Source organism: Emydura macquarii, unplaced genomic scaffold (assembly GCF_026122565.2).
Source record: "Emydura macquarii macquarii isolate MOO-44397 ecotype Brisbane River unplaced genomic scaffold, CSIRO-AGI_Emac_v2 contig_2205, whole genome shotgun sequence".
In the NCBI taxonomy this organism is placed as follows: domain Eukaryota; kingdom Metazoa; phylum Chordata; order Testudines; family Chelidae; genus Emydura; species Emydura macquarii.
The window spans coordinates 13,759,942-13,785,271 of record NW_027132342.1 but is presented as its reverse complement, the minus strand read 5'-3'; the positions used below and the strand labels follow the sequence as shown (position 1 = coordinate 13,785,271).

At 41.9% G+C, this 25,330-nt stretch overlaps 1 protein-coding gene and 1 long non-coding RNA gene across 5 annotated transcripts in view; both read left to right on the top strand.

The window, feature by feature from the left end:
* The first annotated feature begins 260 nt into the window (after positions 1-260).
* LOC137160676 (uncharacterized) lies at positions 261-2,830 on the top strand. Its single transcript, XR_010921958.1, has 2 exons — positions 261-371; positions 2,123-2,830. It is a non-coding gene; the product is annotated as an uncharacterized lncRNA (long non-coding RNA).
* A 112-nt stretch (positions 2,831-2,942) lies between these two features.
* LARGE1 (LARGE xylosyl- and glucuronyltransferase 1) overlaps positions 2,943-25,330 on the top strand; it is a 358,507-nt gene continuing 336,119 nt past the window's right edge. For 2 of the 4 annotated variants that reach the window (XM_067559399.1, XM_067559395.1), the window contains exon 1: positions 2,943-3,514. The gene's annotated coding sequence lies outside the window, so the exon portion shown is untranslated. Of the gene's footprint in view, positions 3,515-3,713; positions 3,754-17,859; positions 19,729-25,330 lie in introns of those variants that run through there. The other 2 variants (XM_067559397.1, XM_067559396.1) reach the window with 2 other exon arrangements.

Sequence of the window (25,330 nt, the reverse complement as noted above, 5' to 3'; positions counted from 1 at the left end):
AGGAGACACAACTTTCACATCACAATCTCTCTCTATCATGTGTGTGCATGCACATACACGTACATGCTTAGAAACACCTTACTCTTTGTTAGCATCACAAAGAGTATTTAGCATTGCCTGGAAGAGATAACAGCTCATCTTCATTCTAGGTTTCAAGAAGTAGTCCAGGGAAGATGTAATAAAAACTACTGATGCTTTCACCTCACTTTTTAAAAATGTTTTCTTATCACTAGAGAAATATCTACTCTTTCCTGTTGAAACTGAACTTCACAGGATCTGTTTTGGATGCACCTGAACGTGGGGGATTCCTTGCAGGGGACAACTTAAGTAAAATGCAGATTGTTTGCCATGCTTGCTATGGGAAGTGGCAGGTAAGGATACTGAAGTGGAACCAGAGACAGTTGATATGTTCTATAGGGTACAAAGTGAACCCTTGCCAATGATAAATGCCATTATGCAATGCAAAGCTCAAAATGATCCACTGCTGTAAAAGGGTATGACATTACAAGGAATAGATGAACTTATGCACACAAACTAGTGTTTTCAGCTTTCTTTGCTCCAAAAGACTAGTTATGTGTTTATTAAGATTGTTGAATATGTGGCAACAGAGTTATTTCTATGAAATTCAGGTCACCCACACTCCAAGAATTATATGAAGGCCATTTGGGAATTGTAAAAATGGAAATCCTTGCCAGAAGTTGTGCGTGGTGAATAGGAATTGGTACACAAATGGAGGAAATGGCAAAATAATGCCAGCAAACATAACACATATCTAAATATGCTCCTTTTCATCCTTGGGAGTGGCCTACCACTCCACTACAGTGAATTCACATGAGAACATAGCCTTTATATACTAGATTTCATGGCACTACATATGGTGTCACTCATTCATCTGTTTTTAATTATAAAGACTTCCATTTTTGTCTGCATCCTCACTTTAGCCCTGCACAAACTTATGTTAATTTCATTGCCTAATGTGAAGCTATTATTCTATAATCTCATACAAGATATGTTCAAGGGATCCCAATAGTGCTTCTGTCACCTCATCTGTCTATGAGCTCAGATACAGATAGGAAGTACATATGGCACACTTCAAATACACACATTGTGGAGACTATTAACTGCACTGGTTAGGTAGAAATGGAGCTAATAGACATAAGACTGGCTGTCACTGATCTTGTTTGGGTGGTGCAGAACCTGACAGCCAGCTTAACATTGTTTGCTTACTTGTCAGAGGGGCTTTTTCTAGTATACTGTTTGAAAAGGACATTTGGCCCTGGGACTGACTCATTTGTCATAGATATTCTCTGTGCTTATATACCTCGCAATTATTTCTACTCCCTGGCAGACATTCTCAGTCAGTGACTGAATGAGCCTTCTTTCTCTTAAAGAAGACACAACTCTTCAGCTACTGTACAGCCAGCTTCCCTCTAATTAGCATCCTCCTGACTTTGGGATCTGTATTGGTAATACTTTCTGGAGGTGATGAAAGTATTCTGAGAACAATTAAATCTTCTTTATATGAAACAGGCTGTTTTAATAGAAACAAAATGACCTGTTTTGAATAGGAAGAAGGATCTTGTTCTTATCTTAGTTATGGAGATTGTCCTTAACTACATCCAATTTTATTTTTAAAAATAAAACTAAAAATGGAACATAGATACACTCTCTGCTTTGTAATATTTCTATAAAAGAAAGCAGATATTAATTACACAGCAATTCAGTTAAGGCTTTTTCTCAGTCTTTTTGCCCACACTGCAGAATAAACGAAGCATCTAACTAGAGGTGAGGCAACAAGGAAACAGGAGAGGACGAGGGCTTGGACAGGAATTTAAATGAGAGCCCTTTTGGAGGGGTACGTTGTGTGCCCCCAGCCCCAGAGGAGCTCGCTCTCCTCCTCCCTGAGCGAGAGGAGCTGGCTCTTTCCCTCCTCGGGCTCCCCCTCCTATGCTGGCCCCGGGAGGAGCTCACTCCTCCCACCCCTGCGATCCCGGGAGTTCTGTGCCCCCGATTATTATTGCGGGGTGGGGGGCGCATGTCCCTTCTTGCCCGTCCTTGTGCACGCCCCTGCCTCAGGATGATTATACTTGGTGACTCTTCTTTCTTTCCTCTCTTACCACAGGGCTTCCCTGTGCCACTTGGGGGTTTTGCAGGCAGCAGCTCGATGGGGTGAGCGCGATCTCTCCGCTGAAATGATTAGCCGAACCGTGATTGTAACAACACACAGCCAGATGAGCCTGTGGCTGACAGCAGCCAGTTCCCCTGCACGGTGGGGGGGGAAGAGGGAAGCCCCGGCGGGGAAGGTTGGCACTTAGCAGGGATCAGAAGGAGACTTTCCAGAAGGCAAAGTACCTCCGCGGGGCAGGGGGGGTGGAGGAAGCGGCGGTGCGTGTGGACGCTTGGCTCCCCTCTACCCGGCGCCTCGCCTGCCGCCTTCCCGAGCCCAGGTGGAGCCGGCCTCTTCCCGAGGCTAGCGAGGAGGGGGAGGGACTCTGCAGCAGGGGGCTGCCGCTGGTTGGGCCCTCGCCGCCTGTCACAGGGCGGTGTGTCAGCGGGCTGGCCCCGCCTCGGCTCCGGCTCCTCAGCCCTCCGCTGCACAGACATGACACAGACACACAGTCACTGCAGCTGCCGCTGAGCCCGGGGCGAGCAGCGGCGGCGGGCAGCCTGGCACCGGGACCCGCACCGCCAGAGGGGGCAGCCTGGCACCGGGGCCCGCGGAGAGTCGGCAGCGGGAGCAGCCTGGTAGCGGGAGCCGCCCGGGGCAGCTTGGCGGCAGCGGGACCCGCCGGGGGCAGCTTGGCGGCAGCGGGACCCGGGCGCAGGCACTGAGCGAGCCCGGGAGGAGCGCGGTGCCCGGCAGTCACTGAGGCCGGGCCAGCAGCAGCAGCAGCTGGAGCCGCCCCCTCCCCCGGCTCCCAGTCGCCCGTGACCTTCCCGGGGCTCCCCGCCGCCTCCCAGGCCGGGGCAGGGCCTCCTCTCCCCGCAGAGCGTATCTGCAGGCCCCGGGGAGGGGGCAGGAGGCCGAACCGGAGCCCCCGCCCCCGGGTCCCGCTGGCCGCCGGCGGGGCCTGTGCACAGCGCGCATCGGCGCCGGGGACTGGCGAGGGGGGTGGCGGGCTGCATCCCAGGGCAGCATGGAGGAGGGTGCGTGCAGGCCCTGAAGAGAGAGCCGGGCAGGCAGGAGAGGAGGGAGCTCTTGGCTCCTCGTCCCGGAGGGAAAGGGGACCCCCCCCTTCTGGCTGCTCCCGCATCCCATGAAGAGCAGGGAAGCCGGCGCCTCCCTTGCCTGGGACCGGCCGAGAGACACCCCTGGAGAGCTGGGCTGCAGGCACTGAACTGGACACGCCGCGTCCCCAGAGCAGAGGAGGAAAATCTTCAACGTGCTGGGGCAGGAGCGGGGGTCGTGTCCGCTTCCCGCCTGACCCTATGTCCGCACCCGTCCCGAGGTTCAAGAAGTGAGCCTGCCAGCCCGGCATCCGATCCGCCCCCACTCCGCAGCCGAGCCGAGAAGGTAAGGTGCTGCTTAACTGGCTGGTCGCTGCTGCTTTAGAGACAAATGGTTTGCGAAAGGGAGGGAGGGGGGGGGATAGAAACAAATCGGGGGTGTCTCACCACCTCTCCTCCCCCCTTCTCAAACAAGCATGACCAATAAGTTATTGCTTTATATCCTGGATTTTAATCCCCATCAGATCTGCGGGCGATTAGATACTCAAACCGGGCCACCTTTCGGAAAGAGCATTCCACGCTCCTGTAAGTAGCAAGGCACAACGCCCGTCCCTTTGCCTTAAGGTTCCCTCATCTTGCTTAGCATTTAAATCACTTGTCTAAGATCTGAGAGAGGAGTTTCCTTGCACCAACTCCTAGTGGGAGTATTTTCATTTGTTGTCCCCTTCCCTCCCCCCCCCTTCTCGTTTCTTGCCCCATTCTTAACAAAAGTCAGAAAGGTGGCAGTCGCCAGCTGCACTATTGGGCTTTTTTTTTTTTTGCCTTTTGGCATGAAGGGGTTTCCTTAAAGTCACAGGAATCGGCTAGTGGAGTTGGAGAAACAGACGAGAGACCCTGTTTTTTTGGGAGGGGCTGGGAGGAGAGGGAAGGGTGTTGCAGGTGGCCTTTGGAAGAAAACTTCTATTTAGGAAGAGTTTCTGTTGTGTTACATCAGTCCCTCCCTATGTGGCTGTAAGCACTTTCTACACCTCAACCGCTTTGCATGGTAGACTTCAGGGTGGGGGGATAGCAGCTAGGCTGAGTTGGGCTCACACAATACAGCATTTCACTGCTTAGGAAGCGGGGCAGCCAGAGAGAAAAAACATGCCTTTCTTTTATTAGACAAGGCAGATAACTCAATGTCTTTTTACTGTGTCATTAAATAGCTTAAAATACACATGCTTGTGTGCCAGGAAGGTCACTTTAACATTTGAAGAAAAGATCTTTTTGGCTGGTTTGATATAATTGATTAAGTTAAATAAAAAAAGTGGCTCATTATCAACCTTGTCCATTTCTTCTGGAGGATCAATAGGCTTTAAACAACTCCCATGTATCTACATTTATTAAATAGTCACTTACTGCTGATAGACCATCTAGTGAAACAGGACCTTTTCTGGGAACAGATTGTATCATGCTTGGTAATTCAGGGCTAAATGACTTTTTGATTGGAACATTCTGATAATGAGGTGGATGCACCCCTTTCCCCCCAGCCCCCTGTTCGGTGTGTCACATGGACAGATTTCTGCTCTTATCCCATGTCTGTGAATTGTCATTTAATTGAACTGACCTTCCTAGGGAACACATAGCAATTTGCTGCCTCTGTAGAGGTAACCTGAAGTTTGACAACATCTTCCGTAAGTGCTTTTGGAAAGAGTCCTATTTTGTACTATGTGCTCACAAGACCCTCTGATTTGGTTAGTATGAAATCAAGTTCCTTCCCTGGTACAGTATCAAACCAACCAATCTTCTTTATTTCTTAGGTGTTTCACCTGACTGCAGCATCTTTCTCTTTTTTAATTTGGAGGTGGGTTATTGCCAGAAAGCAAATGGAGCCTTATTTGTCAGTCACACATTGTCACATTGGTGAGAATTAACTGATTAACCCAGAAAAGCATCTGAACAGTTCTCATGCCATTTCTGTACTGATCTTACCTTTTGTGTGTAGAATTTGTCTTGTACAGCATTTGTTTAAGATTGCTAGAGAAAAGTGTTTCTAGGGCTAAATGCCATTAATTTCATACTTCAGAGGGTGTGGACTTTGAGAGAAATACCAGTAAAGTCAGATATCTCTAAATATTACAGCTCTCTTTGGGTTACTACATTGAAAAGGGGGAGGAATTGGGTCAGAACACAAGCTGAAACAAAATACTGTATTAAAACCAGACTTGGTAATTACTAACCGGTCAACACTTTTTATTTAATGAACTCCTCTGGATACAGATTAATTTTCTTTGTACAACATTTATTATCTCACTTGCTCATAAAGAGGAACAACAGAAAATGTGATAAATGGATTGAAAGGTTGCCTAGTTTCTTTAAGTGCCTATGTGTCCTCTGCTTAAAACAAAAGGAGGGAGCTAGTTTCGTTGCTACATACGGATATACAGTTTAGTGCATTGCTACACATATTCTTCAACATCCTACTTCAACAATACATTAGAGGGACTAGCTTTTTCTTTCTCAGTGGTGGAAACACAAAAATTAATGTAATTGAAACTATTACACACGAAGACCCCCAACCCTCTCTCACTAACACCATTAAGTCCTACACTTGAAAGGAAAATCAGTATGTGTAAATGTAAGTGGTGAGTCCACAGAGGAAAAAATTTTAACTAAATCCTAATAGAGAAATGCTGGTTTCTGCTACCAATGAAAATAGGCTATTGAAGATTAGTTTATAAAGAACTCTACTGCAGTCTTTTAGCCATTACCAAAATGCAAAAATGAGGTTAAATATCCACTGTGGGGCAGATGTCATTATGAACTAGACTTTTTAACACTGAAAAATTATAGATAGGTATATCCAGGTTTAAAAACGGCATGGTCTGAAATTCTCATTGCTCTGGTGCCCTGTGACTGGAAATCCTAAATTGGAAAATCTCTGGTCAGCAGGACTGCAAGGCATGTAAACTCCGCAGTGGCTGCGTAATCACTGGTGACTAATTAGATTGGTGTTTTTAATTTCCCACTGTGGCACAGGTTAGCTTCCTTCCATCCCTGGCCCTCTCTACATTTAATGCTCAGGGTCTGTGCTGTACTTTGCATCTCTGATGTAGTGCATTAGTAAGTACTCTCTCTAACTGATAGTTAAAAAAGGAAGCATAATTTGCAGATATTTTGGTACCAGTGTGTGGTTAGAGATTTAACAAAATAGCCAGAATGAGTGTAGCAGTTCTGTCATTTGCACAACATAGGTTTGATTTCAGGTTTTGTAGGTGTTTGCACCAAGTTTGGTGGAAGGAGAATAAAGAGTAGTATTGAATAGTAATATGTCAGATACCCTGTGCCAGCTATTGAACTTACCTGAATGTCCAAGTGTGGTCCCTAATAAACCATAATATAGAGTAGTGGTTCTCAAACTTATTTGATCAGGCCCCCCTTTTTTGTGTTTGTAGTTGTTTGTGCCCCCCAGTCTCCTCAAGTACATAAACCACCATCCAGCTTTGAAGGCAGAGCAGAGGCTGCTGGCTGGGCGCCCAGCTCTGAAGACAGCGCCGCAACAGAACAGAAGTAAGGGTGGTATCAATATCACTTTTTGCAGCAGACTTGGTGCCCCATTGCTACCCTTACATCTGCACTGCTGCTGCCATCTTGGGGCTGATAGCCACAGCCCTGTCACCTCCAGGTGAGGGATGTGGGGAGCTGGGGAACTGAGCCTGAGTTGCCTGAGATTGAGGGTGGGGGCTGAGCTCCAGCTGTCCTCTTTATCCCCGCTTCCTGGGTGTTCATAGCCCTTCTGCTGGGGCTGACAGCCATAACTCTTCAAAAACAACCCTGCCCCCCCCACCCACACACACACACACACACTGCTCAAGCCCCCCATAACACATTCCTCCCTTGAGGGCCGGCCTCATAGTTTGAGATCTGCTGGTATAGAGCAGTGGTGAATGTAGCCATGCCTTTAGGCAGCTTAAGGTAACCAATTCCTATTAATGCCTGATCTGCAGAAAATGAACAACATAAGACCGTGTGTTGGCTATAATAGTATTCATGCCAAAGAGATTCTTTTGGGGAGGGGAATGCTGAAATGTGTACATCTATGTATATTTATGTTACTGAATTGAAAGATTCCTCTACAAGCTAAACTGAGACACAGTCCTCCAAACTCTTACTGATGTGACTAATCCTTACTCAAAGGAGTAGTCCTGTTGACCTAAGTGGGAATCATTTCATGGTGCTTGGTAGAATCAATCCTATGCTTAATGAATTCCGTCTGTATTCCTGTCTATGCCTTGCTACAAACTCTCTCTTTTTGAGACCTAGTGCTTTTTGCCTGGTGTCTGCAAAGCTGATGGCTAATGTGGGGTGAAACTTGTAATGTGACTACAAAGCCTTTGTAACTTATGCTGACTTCAATCCACATGCAGAACTCCTATTGTTGTCAATGGGAGTTGTGTGCATGAATCAAGAGAAGCATATGGCCCTTTTCAATTTTTTTCTCCAGACAGCTAGGCTTGTTTGAAAAACTATATATTAATGATCCATCACCAGATATATTTGGGGATCCTCTTGTTAGCTGCACTGGCATTAACTTGTATGTTTCTTTTTTAAAAATGCAATATCCATTTCTTTTCCGGGAGATGTCTGGAGTGTGCACAGTCCCTCCAGGTTATACATGCTGGGAAGTGGGAGGATGTTGGGATTCCCATCAGAGTGCTGTCCCTGACTCTGCTGGGGGAACTCCATTTTAATTAGCAACCATGATCTAGCAGTTGTTTGGTAAACTTGAAGCCCTTCTTTGTCCCTTTCCAGTTCTTGGAAGAGAAGAACTCTTTTCTTCACACCTCTGGCCTTCTAACTGTGCGCAGTAGATGTGACTTCTCATGGCTACTCCTCCACTAGCCTTAAGTATTTTGCTGAGGGCTGGGAACTAAGCACTTGTCATTCCCTAGCCTCCCTCCCTCTATTGGTTTTGTGTAAAGTATTATTCTGTGTGAATAGCTCCTGTGCCTACCTGCTTGTAGTTTTCCTAAGCAACAACCAACCAGTCACTCATCAGTTAAGACTCTGGTCAGTTTCACAGCTGAGCAGCAAAACTGTGAAACCAACCAGTGTCATATCAATTTTGCTCTGCTTCTCTTTGGGGAAGCTATGAGCAGCCGTACTGACACCAGAGCCGCAGGTCTGTAAATTCAGAAAGACAGTGCTGCATTTGTTTATCTTAGCAATCGTAAGTGCTGGAAACTTAATTTATTATTTTTTTTAAATGAAAGCTTATATCCTGCAAAAGTTGATACCCTTGCACTCCTGTTCACCAGAGAAGTTTTACTACTCACCACCGCACACTGGAGTTTTCAGTATCTGCCACTTCCAATTGTTTCTATAACATCCCAGAATATGCTTATATTCAAAATACAATCATTTCAGTTTTGTACCACTAGCTTGGATTCTATAGACTGATGCAAACAAGAAGTTTGAAAGTTAAAAAGGATTATAATTGGGGGGAAAAGGAGTTGTTGAGCAATGTTCACCCTGAAACAAGATTGTGAAAACCAGGGACTTTTTTGGCAGGAGGGGGAACAGTGGAGTTTTGGGGAAAAATGGGGTTAGTGTGTGTTTCCTGGGGTGTTTCATTGTTGGAATCTGTCATTGAAGTATTTAGTTGAATGTAACATTTAATGTTTTTAATACTAAACACATTACTCTAATTTCAGTCTCTGAATGAAAACTTGATTCTAAAAGTTAAAAGCAAAATGAAGAGAACATCAAGGTTCTTGTTAGGTCATAAGAAGCAATCAGAAAGTTATGAAGCTGTCTAGAAACCTGGAGAAGGATAGGAATGGCTAAGGTTATTGGTGATTGGTGAGAGAGGCACGGCTAATGGGAGAAATAAACTGCTGTTGGGATACAGAAGTGAGGAGAGTGGGGGAGCTGTGAACTTGTAAGGGAAGTTTGGCCTGCTAGAATCTAGAAACTTCTGGAAGGTGGTCAGGGCATCTCAGTAAGGTGGTTTTATATAAAGCTGCCTACCACTCATTTTTTTCAGTCATCACAGTACTGAATTCACTTGATAGAATGAGAAATGGCTATCTTTAGTAAAAACTGCTGCTAATGAATACTGCAAATGGATGAATATAATGTTTAGAAACTACCAGACATCAGTTTATGAATTTGTCTGACTCCACATATCTGCAGTTGAAGGTAGTGGAAGAAAACAAGTCATTGGATGAATGAATGTAATGAAAAGTGATCATTCTACTGTTGCCAACTCCTGCATTATTTTCTGTTTTTTCTTAAGGCCCTAGTTCTTGAAGTCATGTAGTAATGTGTGAATCTCAGCTTTTGTATAAAAAAAGGGGGTACCTAGAGAGTAGATTAAAAATGTGACTCCTAAAGCCTCAATAGCCAGAAGGCAAATCCCAAAAAAATCATAAGATTTTTAAAAACGATAAATATTGGAACCTGACTCATGAATTTTGAGATATTTGATGCTGCAACACTGTTTCTTTTAAAGTAAAATGTAGACATTTTCACACTTTTTTTAATAGCAAGAGAGTAAGGATTTGTGCTCATCTAAAAAGAACCCAACAGATTTTTTACAGTTATTTGGATTCTTCAAGATCAAATGTGCCATTGAATTAAATACCTTTTTTAATTGAAGTGGAAGAACAGAACAGTGATGAGTTTGAGGATCTTGTAGGGGAGAAACTTCCGATGCTATCATTATCATTGAAATATTATAATTTAAATCCCTGTTCCAAGTCTTCCAGTAGCTCTTCAGGCAGCTATTCAAGATCAGTTTCATTCAGGAGCAGTCTGTGTTCATCTTCAACAATCACCCCAAAATGACATAGATCAATCCGTGATTATGCCATAAAAATAAATGAAAGGCAAAGACTTGAACTTGATAAGAAAGTTGCAACCTTCTTTTATGCTGACAACATCACCTCCAGTGTAGCACAAAATGATCAATTTAAAGAAATGGCTGAAGCACTTAGCTTTGGATGTACTTCTTCAGAAAGATTTAAACTCGCAGGCACGCTAGTTGGTACTGCAAAAGAAGGAAGAGGAAATTTTACAGGAAAAACTGAAAGAATAAGCATTGACATTAAGCACTTTTCTACACGGTTGAGCAATGCACACTAGAAGGATGTGATTTCTAAAGCACACCAACATATTGTGCATTAACTGGCCCATGTAGATTCTGGCATAAACTAAAAGTTCTCTCATGCATGTCAATGTAGTTAACACACTAGGGAACTTTTAGTTCACACTAGCAGGGTCTATATGGGCCAGTTAGTGCAGAACATGTTGGTGTGCTTTAGAAATCACATCTTTCTAACATACATTGGCGTGGCATATAGACAAGCCCTAAGGCAAGACTGTTGGCCATTCATGAAAAATGACCCAATAATGGCTTCAGACGTAGACTATAAAACTAACTTTTTTGACCAACCTATTGGAATCCTTTTGCAGGATGAAGACTGATCCCACTGCATCTGTTCAATAATGCTAATTTATGCAGGTGAAATGAATCTGACATGGCAGGTGCTGAGTCAACCATCCCATATAGCAGTCAGTCCAGGTTCCCTTGTGTTTTCTTCCCCCCTCCCTCCCCGCCCCAACCCCCCTTAGCTGTACCACACATGCGTATCTGAATTCCTCATATAACAACTCTGATTACCAAGGACTGGGTCTAGGATGTCTGCTTTAAATCAGGAGTGCAACTATAAGTTTATGGCTTAGAGCCTTTTACTAACCACAGTAAAATGAGGTCACTGGTGAAATTTAAGCCATGGACAGAATGGTAGTATTCTGGCAAGACACAGACAATGCTGGTAGGAAGAGAGAAACACTTAGAGGAGTTGGTTATGACACTGAATGCAGCCTTTGCAGAGAATCTGTTATCTTATTTTCATGGTACTACACAGTCTGAGGTTCTTATTAGACTCGCCACTGCTCCTAGATAAGCATATTGCCACAGTGCCAGGAAATACCTTCTATCTTCAACTAGTCATGCCTCTGGGATGTGAACCTGGCCACTGTGATCCATGAATTTGTCACTGATTGCAGCTCACTCTGCCTGGGGATGACTGTGAAAGTTCTAGGTAGTGCAAATAACCTGCTTTCTAAGATCTAAAAATCAAAGTGAGTTCATCATGCCAGTGCTCCTCATGTTCCACTGGCTGCCAGTTCCTATCTGGACCCAATTCAAGTTCCTGATCCTTTTAATCAAAGTCCCTCAGCTTGTTCCAAAGCCCATTGAAGTCAATGAGAATATTTCCATGATTTCAATAAGCTTTAGAGCAGGCCCTTAATTGTCAGGATTTTAAATACCTTGTGCATCTGGTCCTGGAGTGAATAAGGATGGCAGAATCTTGCTTTTAGAGACAGCTTCTCCAATCTATGACCCATGAACAGAACTGTGCTCAGCTATGACATTTGGCCGACAGAGCATAGGATGAAACTTCTGGGGGCAGAGAGCTCTCAGTGGAGGGTCCCCAGCAGAGAACTACTCTATTACCAGAGCTCATCATGAGCCTGAACCTGGCCCGCTTTACAGCATGCTGCATGACACATCCTTTTACACTATGGCTAAAGAGCAACTGAGCATCCTAGATAAAGAAAATGGTTGAAACCAGGTGGGCACTTAATGGACGAACGTAGGCAAATCCCAATTTTGTATCTGATGTCTTGATGCTACCAATGATGGGTGCTTTTAGAAATTCTTAAGAGTGAGAAATGGCAAAGGAAATGGTCCTTCATGCTAAACAGATTACTGATGTTAAAAGCTTTTACTTATTAGGCAGGTGATGGAATTTAAAATGTAGGAATGAAATTTGCTGCTTTTTCTTTAAATTAATATTTTCTGATTACATTTTTCCATCATGAAAATGAGTCTGATTGCTGTTCTTTAACTCGTGCTTATAGTGTGGATAGGGTGTTGTACAAGCTAGCTGAACCAGTGTCCCTTAATAACATATACTGCAGTATTCTCTGCTATTTTAGCACAGTCTGTCTTGAGCAGAACTCATTTTCACTTGAGTCCTATGGGTGGGAATAAAACCCAAGCCTCCAAAGTGAAACACTAATAGTGCACTAATCTGGTTTGCTACCATGATCCACCTTTTCTTCCACTTCAATTAAGGTGACTAGAGAGGAAGTGTGAAAAATTGGGACAAGAAGTGGGGAGTAATATAGGCACCGATATAAGAAAAAGCCCTGAATATCGGGACTGTTCCTATAAAATCGGGACATCTGCTCACCCTAACTTCAGCCCTCCCCCTAAAAGTGACTATCTTTATACCTTGGCATTTTAATTAATGTTAGTAAAGTGCATTGAAGATGAAATGCATTAGGTAAGTACTAAGTGTTATGGTTGTTTTCACTTGAGAGTACTTTTGATTAAAGAGGCTCCTGTAATGGGTTTGTACTTGGGTGGGAAAAGGGGTCCTGTGATGATTTTAAGTGTGTTTGGCATGTGTGAGTAGACATGTGAGGTGTCATTGCAGTCTGTGGCTCAGGAGTAGCTTGCTCCGCTGAGGCCTGGTTTGAAAGTGAATCCTGGCATTATTTTTTATGTCTTGAATATTCTATGCTGAACATCTAGTGTGAGTGGTGTGTGTGCATGTGTGTGTTTAACATGCCTCTGACAGCAGCTGTGAAGGTCCAAGCTTCTCTCATACCTACAGCTTTGTTTTTTTTTTCTTCATCTTTCTCCAAATCTGCATCAGACAAGTAGATTAAGAATTGAGATTCTCTGGCATCCTTAGAGTTTTGTATCAGAAAATGACAAGGATTCCAAAAAGCGGAGAATCTCCTTCCAAGCTTGGGACAGTTTGTGTAAAATGACTTGCCTTTAAGACTACAGATGGGAAGATAAAGACACAAAGTTCTAATTAAAACACTGGTGTATGTGTCCCATACTCTGCATGTAATATAAATCAAGAACCCATGGACACTCAAAGAAGTTAGAAAAATTTGCTTCATCATTGAATATGGAATATGATACGGACAAAATGCTCACTTTTATTCCAAGCCCATTGAACTGTTCTTGATTGTTAGAGGACCAATAAAACCTGATGTGGGGCTAACTTTCTAGAAATATAACAACTTATAACATTTTCTCAAGCATATTCCAGAGCAGCTAGGGCCCAACTCAGGCCCCATGGGAATCAATAGCAAGACTCGCATTGACTTGAGTTTTATCAGAAATTTAGTGTCTGATCCTGAAAGGTTTTTATGATAAGCAACTTCTGTTGGGTATTCAGTGGTGCTCATTGCCTCTCAAGAACAGGCCTTTAGTACAGAACTGCCTTTTTTTTTTTTTTTTTTTTTTTAAATTCAGCTGAGTTTGCTTGGTGCTTGTCCTGAGAAAGGGTTACTTATCTCACAAGACAAATTGGTCCTTAGGCATAACTATAATAAACATGGTTAATAATAATATATGATACCTATATGCTTGAATTCAGCATTCTTAAACTTCATATGGTGAGAAGCACATCACAGCATGTGCAAATATGCAAGAAAAAAGTTGTCCCGTTTTAAACACTAAGTAGTTTAATATTCATGTTCTTATATCAGTAGTTTATCATTTCTAGATTAGAAGCAATGTTTCTGAAGAAAACAAAAAAGATGGTTACCTGTTTGGTTTTTTTGTGAATCACAATATCTTCTGAAAACAGTTCTTCGAGATAAAGGAGATCTTGTGTATTGTGTTGTCTGTAGTTTATAAAAAGAGGTTGAAAGGCATGCCACTAGTTTAATGGCAACTTGGTGAAACCTTCTAAAAGTCTGCTTTGGGGCTCAGCGTAACATTTTATTTCCTCTGGAGTCCATGGTTAAGATCTTAAGTAAACATGTGCTCTCTCATCAGCCCTAGTCTGCATGTTGGGCCATACTGTGAGGTTGTTACACACCCTGAGGAGAATTTACATTTAAACGGATGGGACTACTTGAGAGAGTGACTACTCCCTTTGAGATGCACAAAGTTGTTGTGCTATGACCATTGCTTATTACACTTCCCATAATCATCTCAACTGTTACCTTGTGCTTCTTTGTCTCCCTTATCCTTCTGTTGTCTCTTGCTTGCACTATAGATTGAAAGCTCCTTGCAGCAATTACTGTTTTTTTGTTATATGTTTGTACAGCACCTTGCACAATGGGTCCATGATCTCTGATTTGGGGCCTGTAGTGACTACTGTAATACAAAACAAACAAAAGCAACTAATAATTAAAGCATTAGACAGTTTGACAAGACTCGCAGGACTTATTTCAAAACTGGGCTGTGATCACTAAGGTTATTGTATGTATCTTTAAAGTAAACCCAAAGCCTCGCTGTACAAATTAAAGAGATTATGTGCTTACTATCCAGAACGAGGGAGGAACAATAGGCTTTTGGTGGTGTTGGTAATAATGGCTACAGTATTAAAATAAAAATGGAAAACTAACAACAGATAGGGGAGCAAAACCAAGTCTGTAATCCTCTGGGATAATGTCTGTAAACACCTCATCCCTGTGATTTGTTACTTAATGCATTTATTTTTATTTGTCCCTTTCAACAGAGAGCTCTGTCACAGAAGAGATTTGATAATGGTTTGTTTAGTGTATCTGTAGTCATTTATACTCCTATAAAAAAGCAACAAAATTTTGGCCACTTAGAGTTTCAGCTGGGTTCAAATCATTTTCATTTGCTGTATTTCATCTCTGATTACCTTCAGTAGATGAGATTACATAGAACTAGATAAGGACTTGGTCTGTTCTGTTTGCTCCCATCATGCCACAGGTGACCAGATTTAAGTGGGATGGTTTTTATTCTCTTTCTCCCCTCACACATACCATCTGCAGCTGGAGTGGAACAGTGGGGAAGTATTTGTGTATTGCACATACATTGGAGGTATTTGTAGATTGCATGTGTTATTCCTTCAGCAGCATTTGCCAATATTATAACTAATAAAAACTCTGAATGAGAGGAACATCACCTAAGAGGAGGAGGAAGTTAGAAAGTATATAAGATTCATTTTTAAAATATGTATAAAGTTTTCTGTAACCTGAGTTTCATAATTCAATAGTTCTGATGTCACTAACTTACAATAGTAGCCAATGCAATGACAGTGTCTATGGAGGCAAATTTTAAGATCTTAAATGAATTAACCTATTCTAATAACATACACTTGCGGCTCTGGAGAGAGCATACATTGCAGTGATCTACAAATACCATGTGAGAAGTATTTGTGGATGTGGGGTTAATGAGAAGTTGAGGTGTTGTTTATCTCATTTTGGTATATTTTTAAAAGAGAGAGTTTGCTAGGGAGATATTGTCTCTTTGGTGCATTCTGGAAGGAAGCATTTAGTTTTTGGTTTTTTTCCCCTCCTCCGGTCTTCCTTCCCCTTTCCCTTTGTTCCCTTTGTGACTGCATCTTCTTCCTAAATTAAAATGTTTTTTTTAGCCATTACCTTGTAATGGAAAAAGACACTTATTCTAGAGTTAGTCTTTTATGTCTTCTAAACTGAGTTGACTCCCCTACTGTGACTTCAATAATGCATCATTTCATAGGTTCAAAGGATTTAATGTGTTTTCTGTTGGATCTGAGAGTTGCAGTTAGACTGTTAAAAGCAAAATAACTATAATAGATTGGCTGCAAAGACCTCTTCCTTGCCAGCTTCATATCCACCCTCCCTAGAGGGGCCAACTTTCTAATTGCTGAAAATGGACAGCCCTGCCCCCTTTCCCCTCCTGCCCTGCTTCTTCCCCTGAGGCCCCACCCCTGCATGCTCCTCCCCTCCCCACTCTGGAAGCTGGTGTGATTGATCAACATGGTACTGATTCATGAGACTTTGAACAGCATGAGAGGTTTAAAAGAAGTATTTGTCTTTTGCCTTTTGCAAAACTTTTTTCTCATACTTGATTTCTTTCTACAACAAAATTCTCCACAGAAAAAATCATGTAGCAAAAACCTCTAGCCTTAGGAGAGTTTGTTAAATGTCACACCTGTTCTGTAAGTAGGCTTTCCCCACACACCATCTTAGGGACTCTTTTTTTTTTAAAGATTGCACACTCAAAAGAAGCAAACTTAATGAGCAAATTCAGTGTGATATTATATAAATACATATTGACATTTACCCAATGTGCATCTATTTCCAATTGTGTCTTAATACTTTGGGCGTTTCTATATTAGAAAAGTTGTACAGTCTTAACTAAATTAATTTGAAGTCTGTGTAGTTAAATAGGTTATACTTTCTAATGTAGGTGCACTTAAACCCATTTAATCCTTGTTTAGCATGTACTAGTATATTACTAAATGAAATTCAACTGATTTAAGTGAGAGTTAAATAAGTTTAAATGCATCTGCATTAAGTGAGAAGTACCACCGCCAATAACATCCAAAAACAAAGTTTAAAAATCTTCCTATAACTTGATTAAAAGCTGATCCCACCTCTTTTCTATGTGTTATTAGATATCAAATGGTACAGGAATGTGAGGGTTTTTTTTTCTTTGTGTGACAGCAAATGAGAAGTTCCACAAACTATAGAAAAGGAAAGTTTCAGCTATACAAACAAAAATGCCTTGCTAAACAATATCCCAAGATGATGCCAAACAAACCTGGCAGCATATGTAATTCTGCTATAAAATGCAGCAACCCATTTTCCAGGCTGCTGCTATTTACCCGGCCCATTTTCCATAGTTCTAATCACCTTGTTTCTGTTTTAGAATCTGTTTAGAATTTTTATGGCTTCTGGCATATTATGCACAGTAAGATTTGTTTTGTAGAAATTAAGTCTTTTTAGGTATCTAAATAGTTCTTTGAAAAGCTGGCAAAGTGATTTTTTTGGCTATTTAAGAAAGTATTGTCTTTTAAATCAAACTTATTTAAAAAAATTGTCACTAGAATAAGCATCTCAGAACATAGTTTGAATAGAAATATATTAATCCACACTATTGGTTACTCACACACAAAAAAAGTAGCCTTGCCCTAATGCTCAAAGATGTGAGGGGTGGAGAGGGGCAGTACCTGGCATTGAGGGGTGCTGGGATTGTAGGGGTAGTAATTGGCATTGAGGGGGGAATGCTGTGTGGGCAGGCACTAGGATTTTGGGGAGAGCAAGAAGTGTTATTGAGAGGGTATTGGGTTGTGGAGAGGGCAATGACTGGCGTTGATGGGGTTGAGGGAAGGACTAACTGGAATTGATGGGGCTTGCTGTGAGTGTGGGTGTTAACTGGCAGAGAGGGAGCACTGGAGTTGGGGGACCTCTAACTGGCAGCGGGGGCTGGGCTGTGTGTGTGTGTGTCGTGGGGTGAGGTAGTAATGGGCAGCGGGGGGAGGGGGGGGCCGTCGGTCTCCAGAATGGGGGGCTGGGGCAAGGAAATCGGGGCACAGCGGGGCAGAGGAGTGGGTTGAAGGGTCCAATCCCCTGGGCAGCGATCTCCCTTCTGGAGAAGCTGGAGCCAGGTCTGGGAACCAGCCAGTTGTCTCCATCAGCAGGAACAGCTGCTGCTCTTCCAGCCGTCTCGGTGGGGAGGCTGATCATGGTTACTCCGGTAAACGGACTTTTCATGCTGACCGGACACTGTCAGGTCCCCTTTTCGATTGCACTTCCTAGTCGAAAACCGGGCACCTGGCAACTCTGTCTTCCTTCTCCCCCCCCCTTCCTTCCAACCCCTGCTTTCCCACTCCCCCAGTGTTCAAAAGCACCTGCTCTGTGTCTCCTCTGCTAGGTGCTGTGTATGTATGTGTATGCATATTGATAAACACTTTATGAACCAAGATCCATGGAAAACCATGAGACACAGTTACTATGATGAGACATAAAACAAGGAGTTCTGCCTCTATTGTGTAAGCAGCTGGCCTGTGAGGGTGATGCTATAGCAAACGAAACTGTCTTCTGTGGCTCCACTTGAATTATAACATCCCATGAGTATCTATTTTCAGTAACTTTCTCCAACCCCCACTCCTCAAACACATAGCGATGATTTTTGCCAAAATTTCCCATGCCACCCCCAGAAGTTACTCTTCTGTTTGAAAAATTTCATAATTCAAAACACAGCGGAGCGGATTTCTATCTGAACATGGTGAGGAAGGAGGTGAGGGCAGTGTCATGTCAGCATTGGAGCTGTGGAGATTACTTCTCCCGGTTAAGGAAGGGGCGAGTGGAACAGAATAGATCTTTGTGGAAGTTTGCTGGCTGCCAACCTCTGTTCTATGGAAGCTGTTGCAGAGGAGTGATTGGAGTGCTGTGCTCTCCATTCCATACCTATAAATATGTGAGAGGTTCAGCAGCATGATGTTGTTTTGTTTCAACATTTTCAATCAAAAAGGACCATTTCAGCTTTCCCAAATTGAGTTTTGTGTTCGGTCAGTGCTTTATTAATTTGTATCTCTCTGAGCTAGGATGGTACCTTTTGAGAGCTGTAGTGCAGGTGCCTCATGTCCCCATTCTCCTCTATGGGCAAGGCTCCCTGGCCAGACTGTATCTCCCTTGATGTACTGTCATCACGTGGCTCCTATGATGCAGTCCTGCATTCAATCAGAGAGGAGAATCCGCTGCATCATGGGAGATGAAGTACAGTGGAGAAACCCAAGCAGAAAATGGGGGCATTAGGCACTGTGGCAGTTCTGGTGGAAACAGATGAATGTTATGCTGACTGAAAAATGAAATGTTTCATTTTGATTTTCTTGATGGTAAATTGAAACTCCCCCTGGTTACCCTCCTTGACACACATTCTGCCAAATTTCAAGTCCCTGGTCCAAAGCATGGAGGCACAAGGGTTTTTCATGAAATGTGTTTAAGCATTTCATAATGTGGGCAATATAACATATTTTTCTCTAACCTCTTCTGTGAAAAGTCTGAACCATTTTTTCTTTTCTTTTTTTTATTTCTGTCTGAAGGAGGCACGCAGCATGAAAATCTTCAGCCAAAATGGTTAAAGTTTGGAAAGCTTATAAGTGGCTGTAAATAGGATTTTATAATGGAAAGTGTCATGCAACCTTTACTCTAGGTGTCACTGCCTTCTGCACCTATAATAATATGGGGACATTTATCTCTATTATTTGTCAAAACTGTGTTAGAATCAGGTAATTAATCCTTCTCCCTCTTCCTCCCTTTAAACATTCTATACTTTTAGAAATAGCTAGAATACTAAATTTCTGATTGGTCAGGACTATTCTAATCCAGAACTTTTTCCTTGCCGTTGCGTATCAGTGGAGTTTCTCTTTCTACCAGTTAAAATACACAATGCAAAAGAACTGTGGCAGAACACAGTGTACGTTATTAGCACAGGGAAGAGCTGCTGAGCTAATCTAGTGATGCTTACATAGTGTGTTATTACTACCAGCAAGTTTAAAAAAAGAAATACTTATAACGAAGCCAAAGACTTTTTTTGGGTGGAGTGGAAATAACCTCAAAATGTGCACTCAAGCTATTTAGAGGGGGCTAGAATGCATACTGTTATATGCCTTGATCTATAAGACTGTTTGAGAGCTGAACAACTTGAGTGTGGCAGCGAAAAGCTCCTTTTAGGTTTTTTTGTGTGTTCCTAGAACAGGCCTGGGTGAAAGTGGGAGCTTTTTTCTGAAAGCAGAGGTGAGTCCATGCATACTTTTATATTTCTACATTGCCTGGTGGGAGTGGGACAGTGTTCAATGCTAGTTGAGGGATAGCAATTGTCCTGCTTCAGATTTCCTATGTTAGATGTTTCTGAAAATCTCCAGGCTATGACTTCGCTGCCAAAAAAAAAAAAAAAAAAGAGAGAGAGAGAAAGAAAGGTTGGTTGGTTCATTTTACAGAGAGATAACTGTAAAATCCTAATGAAGATAAGGCACAGGTAGTTTATCATTGTTGCTAGTCATGGTCAACATTATAACATTAAACCTGTTGTTTACCTTGCCTAGCTACATCAAGGTAAAAGCTGCAGAGCCTTGTCTCCACCAGGATTTTACCATTGGGATAACTAATATGTCTTAGTTATCTCACTGTAAAAACGCACCTTTTGGGGGGCAACAAAGACAAAGTCTAAATGACTTAGAGCATGATTCCTATTGAAAGTGGGACTTGTGCTCCTTACTCACCTAGGCGTTGTCTTTGATAAGTCCCATCTTTAAGTCTCAGCCCCTCAGTTTCTAAGGGCTTAATTTGTTGGGGATGTACTCTGTTAATTTTTTCTGTAGAGCAGGAGATATGTTTTGTTCCTGTTGGTCAGTCCCACTCCCTCCCCATGTGCCAGCCACTGGATATTAGCATGGTAGGCAGGCAAACAGCAAACAGTGCTTGTGCTCTTCCCCAACTTGGAAACCACAGATCACAGCTACGTTTATTCCAGGGCAATTGGCTAGGACTTCTCTTCACATCTTGTCTACTTCACTCCTTAATGGGAAAGTGTCAGCTTAAATATGACCCTGAATTTAAATGTTGTAAAAATTTGGAAAAGCTGTGGAAAAATTGCATTTTGTGGGGTTTATTTTAAAGGAAAACAAAAAATACTATACTGTGAAGTATCTGAAATCCAAAGATTGCAGCCAAAAGAACATGAAAGTGAAACTGACTTCATTGATGATCGTTGTCCAACCTGAGAGAAAGGCAAAAAGCAAACAGCATATAGTTGGTGACACACAATGGATTTTAAAAATGCTCACTTTTATTAATCTAAGGCTGATTAATAACCTAGGTAAATTTGTTTATAACATATGATTAAGTTAATGGTGTCCCTTTAGCCAAACAGGTCAATGATCATTATGCTTATTCTGTTGCTCTGCAATTATCACTTAGAGCATCCTACACACACAAGCTATTCTCCTAGAAAAACTACACATCACAATGGAGTGTACTCTTAAATAGACAAAGGATGGCCTACATTTCCACCTTCCCATTAGTGTTTTTCCTATAGATTCTTCCATTTTTTCCCTGTATACTTGTTCTCTCTACCCTACAGTGTGTTTTTGTCTCCTCCCTCTGCTTAACCTCTCGTAGCTCTCTACCCTTTCCCCCTTCAATTTCTCTCCCCATCATTAAAGGACTATCTCCCTCAGATTTTCCTTTCTTCCCCCGTTTTCTTAGCACCACTCTTGTCGTTTTTTCTCCAGCTCTGCTTTTCCTGCCACGGGCAGTTCCTCTCCAGCTCTGGAAAAGCCTGTGCATGTCCTTCCTTCCATGTTGAGACCCTCTAGTGGCCTTTCCATAGCATAGAGGTTCTCAACATGGAGTTGAAAACAGTGTCGGGGGGTCATGGCCACCTTGCCATTCCATATTGCTAAATCAGAAGAGAGGTCCCAGCTAGATCCTGGCTAGAACCAAGGGCAGCCCGAGTATGGAGAAGAAAATGGGAATGAAGTGGGGGAGGTCCCGATATGGAAAAGGTTGAGAACAACTGACGTAATTCCCTCTGCAGCATTTCTTGTCCACACTGGCAGTGTTGCTGACAGATTTATATTCTGTGGATCAAGGCAGAGTAGTAGGGATAAAGCTTTATTCATAGACTGCAGATAGGGCAAGATAACTCTGCTTAGGAGGAGGGTAGGGAAGAGGTGCTGCTAGATACAAGAGACTTGGCAACACCTAAGAGTGTTTTCTGCTGACAGGCATGTGTGTCAGATCATTATTAAAGTGTCTCAGAGAGCCGTGTGTGGAAAAACCTGCACAGCACCTTTCTGTTCCATGCTCAACTTTTGCAGTGCTGTCAGTCCCTCACGTCTGTGAGTACTAAAATTCACTTGTATATTTTTCCCCCCAGGAGAAACCAAGCAAAATATTTCAGTTGCTAGACAAAGTGACGTTGGGAGTGTTTATCTTTAAATAAAACAAGGAATTCTGTTGTCTGCCAGCTAGCTTTTTATACGATCGTAGCAGGAAAATGACTGTTTTGAAATTAATGATATATTCAGGTCTCTTCTCCTTTGCTCAGCCAAAATGGAATGGAAGGAATTATCTGTATAGATAGTGCCTTGCTAAGCTTATTATAACATGAGCAAGAATAATACTGATTTTAAGCAGTACATGGTATTTAAAGAGATGATTGAATGGTACACGGGATGACCCAGGGCAATGGTCATGGGATACAGAATGTTACACGTGGGAGGTTCCTAGAGTTAAACTGCAGAATTTTACTATTCTTCAATTAGGACATCATTGTTTAAATGAGGTGTGTCACCATGCCTGTCACTTACTCCTTTTGATCATTAGGTTTTCCCTAGATGTCCCATCTGACTGCAGAAACTTTTGGGAATGGGATATCTTTCTGCACTGCCTTTGACAGAATATTCTAGGCCAGGTAGCTTTTACCCCTCCTATGTCTTACACACGTTTTGAAGTTCATTTTCTTTCTTATTGCAGTGGCCCAAAATGCCTGCCCCAGTAATCATCCCTTGACAAATCATCCCGGAAGCTCATTCATTAACTCAAAGGCTTATCTTATTCTTGCCACCAGTGCTCCAAATGCACAGAAGAGTTTGGGAGGCAGAAGAGGAGATTGTCACCTTCGGGAAGTTCTGAGCATTTAGCAGATTTGAGGGGGTACAGCTAGGCCTACCCTTCTGAGATGAATGAGAGGCAGTTTAGCCTTTTATATTGTTTCAGGCTGTCAGTCTGCAGCCTCAGAAGGACAGTCTTGCGCTAGGTCACATTCAGGAGGATGCCTTCCTAACTCTTTGATCTGATTTTTTTTTAAATGAAAGCTTAGAATTCTGCGGAAAGTGACAAATATACCGTCCCATTTTCCAGGCAAAGTTTTATATCCACAGCTGGTGAGTGGGAGAATGCATTTGTCAAGTCCCACCAGTAACAGTCCATAAACCAAGAATATATATTTTTTAAAAACAATCTTTATTATGTAATAGATAAGAAATTCAAGAAAATTAGACGTTAAACTGAATAAACTTCACTGAAGCTAGAGATTATGCAAAGCCTAGTTTGCCAGGTTAGGACCTGAGGGTTATAACTTTGCACGATACCTTCAATACATCTGAAAAAAGTCCTTCTTTGAACTCCCTAGAGCTATTTTTTTAGATTCCTTATCCTGATCTCCTTATCCTGATCTCTTTCCCTCCTGGCAGTTTTCACTGCAGTGTGACATTTGTCCTTGTTAACCAAAAACACACTTTTATTGGCTGTTTTTTAAATCCAATCTCAAATTAATTTTTGGGCTGTGCAGCAGTCTTCCAGCAAAACCTGTTTAATGGATGAGTCATCGTTCTCTTCTAATCCCCCCATTATGTTGGACCATAAATAATCTCCTCTTTCTGTATTCCTTCCGTGAAACTGGCATCTTTATCTAGTTTAGACCAAAACAGATCTGTAGAAACTTTTGTCTGTGCACATGCTATAGAAGCTGTTTACCACAACTTCTTCGGGTACCATTAATTTATGTGAACAGAGGAGTGTGTCAGAAAACAAAATTATCACATATCCCTATCAAATATCCTTGTCTGTAGATGGTAACTCAGGCTGTCACACATTACAATTCCTTTTTATTAACTTCAGATTTTACATTCACTCTGTAGTGCAGGAGGCCATAGAGTATCTTCAATGACAAGGACAAAATTAAACGTTATCGTAAATGGTCCAAGAATATATTTGTGTGTCATTTTACTGAGTGGTTGTGGTGACAAGAAAAAGCCGTTTGAGTTTTGATCTCCTGGCTTATGATGGCTCCACCACATCTTGCCAGAGTTACATCTTCAGGATGTACATTTAAGGAGATGAGGTCAACAAGTTTGTTGCCTAATTTGATTTACTACATAAAATTCTAAAGTAGTGGAAAGAACAACTGAGAAGTTTTCCATCTGAACTGTTTCTTCAGATAAATATGCAGGTGGGTGACTACCAGAATTTACAGTGAGATACAGAAAAGACTCATTTTGGTAGTTCTCTGGCTGGCCATGCCTTCTTATACTTCCCTATTTTAGTTTTATACTTCTGCTAGGCCTTATCTAGAGATTTTGGTCAAGTTACAATTTGAGTTAACTGACATGTTTGTATGTGCCATTATAGATGCACTCCAACAGTGTTTATTCCAGGACACACATTTTGTTCCTGTTTAGTGATTGACCTTAGCTTGAGCATGTTAATTGGTTGTCAACTACCTCAGTTTATAACGGGACCAAAAAAACGTAATCTAGACAAGGCATTAGCGGGAGAGAGTCAAAAAGAATGTGATGTGGTTCTGATACTGGTCCTGTACGTAACAGGAGTGAGCATTGACTTAGGGTATTAGCCATTGGGGAGCCAGCAGCTATTCAAAGGTGTCTGTCTTTCCTCTCCTGTCCCACAGGGATGTTTGAGAAGAGCGTTGCTGTAGTATGTAGGAACTGAGTAGTGTCCCTTTAACTAATGTGAGCCTTCTAAAGGTGCTCACTGTGTTCTATCTTTTAGAAACAGCAGTCAGAACAGTAATGTGTGTATGTAAATAGGCCTTGCATGTTGTATGTACTTAGTAAATCGGGTTATTTGGACCCCACCATGTCTATGTGGTTTCTTCATAATATTATTTTTGTGTTAAGGGAAAATGACACAACAATTGCCATCTGGTAAGTAGCCTCCAGAAATGGGTGAAAATTGTTTTGGGAGAAAATGTCCCAAAATGAAACCTACAATGAGGCAAATCTGTCTTTTTTTTTTTTTATTTTATTTTTATTTTTTTTAAAGTTGTGACATTTTTCTAATGCAGTCGCAGGGGTTTTAGAACTTAGTTCCTAGAATCGTGTTGTTGAGTTTTAGTATTCCATTGAGGAGGGATTTTCAAAGCTATATATGCTACATAGGTGCCTAACTCCCTATGACTTTCAATAGGAAGTAGGTTTCTTTGTCTTTGAAAATCTCCCTCTTCATGATTTACAAGAAGACTGCATTGTCATATAGACATGATTGGAATCATTACATTTAATTACAAAGAAGAGTGATCACTTTAAAAAGTAAGTGCCTTAAATGTAATAAAAAAGATAATTAATTATCGAGGAGGTTGTCATTTTGGCAGTCTGATGTATAATCCAGTTGAGAAAATTCTTTTGCTATTTGTATGCAAGAGAAAGGAAGGACAGTAAAGTTGCTGGAAGGTAATATCTGGTTGGTTTTTTTATTTTTTGTTCATTTGGTTAGTTTTCAAGTGATTAAACCACAGTTAAACTAACCAGAAATACTGGCCCAGTTGTAATCTACTGCAAAAGACTAGAATTCCTTCTAGGATAAATATATCCAA